Below are 442 nucleotides of genomic sequence, written 5' to 3' on the forward strand. Positions count from 1 at the left end.
GTGGCGAGGGAAGCCACTACCTCTCATGACATGTCTAAAGGAGAGGCACTAAGGCACAAGCGTGATAAGAGGAATCGGTTCAAGCCTAGAGACAAGTGATTCCTATGTGATGAGCTACATTGGTTTAGGGATTGCCCCAGGAGGAAAGCTCTTAGTGCCTTATTGGAGGGAGAGGGCTAAGAGGAAAAGCCACCATGCAAGGGGTCCCCAATGCAACGTGGTGCCACCAGGGCCGAGATAGGGGTCAAGGCCCTTAACACTCAAAAGGGGTTTATGTCTGCAAAAGTGTGCATCAATGCGAAGCCCACACAGGCGAAGGTAGATACAGGAGCCACACACAACCTTGCCTTGACGAAGGAGGCAAAGGAACTCAGGCCAAGGGCGTCCTAAGGCTATCAACTCCAAAGAATTCCCCATAATATTGCTTGAGGGGTCGAGATGA

The sequence above is a fragment of the Macadamia integrifolia genome, unplaced genomic scaffold (assembly GCF_013358625.1).
Source record: "Macadamia integrifolia cultivar HAES 741 unplaced genomic scaffold, SCU_Mint_v3 scaffold_130A, whole genome shotgun sequence".
Lineage (NCBI taxonomy): Eukaryota > Viridiplantae > Streptophyta > Magnoliopsida > Proteales > Proteaceae > Macadamia > Macadamia integrifolia.